The following is a 216-nucleotide window of genomic DNA, read 5'->3' as shown; positions in this document are numbered from 1 at the left end:
GGGTGGTGGCAAATTAGAAGCACCATCACCTTCACCATCAGACAAYGAAGACGAAGACGACTGTGAGACGATAGGAGGCGTCGTCGTAGGACTAACTGGTAGCTCCACCTCCACTCGAGATCCCTCAGAAGAACTAGGAACATCTACCTTCGGTTGATCAGAAACGGTAGGCTTGCACAACATAGAGCTTTCATCAAAAGTCACATCCCTACTCAC

The sequence above is a fragment of the Cynara cardunculus genome (genome assembly GCF_001531365.2).
Source record: "Cynara cardunculus var. scolymus isolate 2C chromosome LG 4, CcrdV1, whole genome shotgun sequence".
NCBI lineage: Eukaryota > Viridiplantae > Streptophyta > Magnoliopsida > Asterales > Asteraceae > Cynara > Cynara cardunculus.
This window is presented reverse-complemented; position numbering follows the sequence as displayed.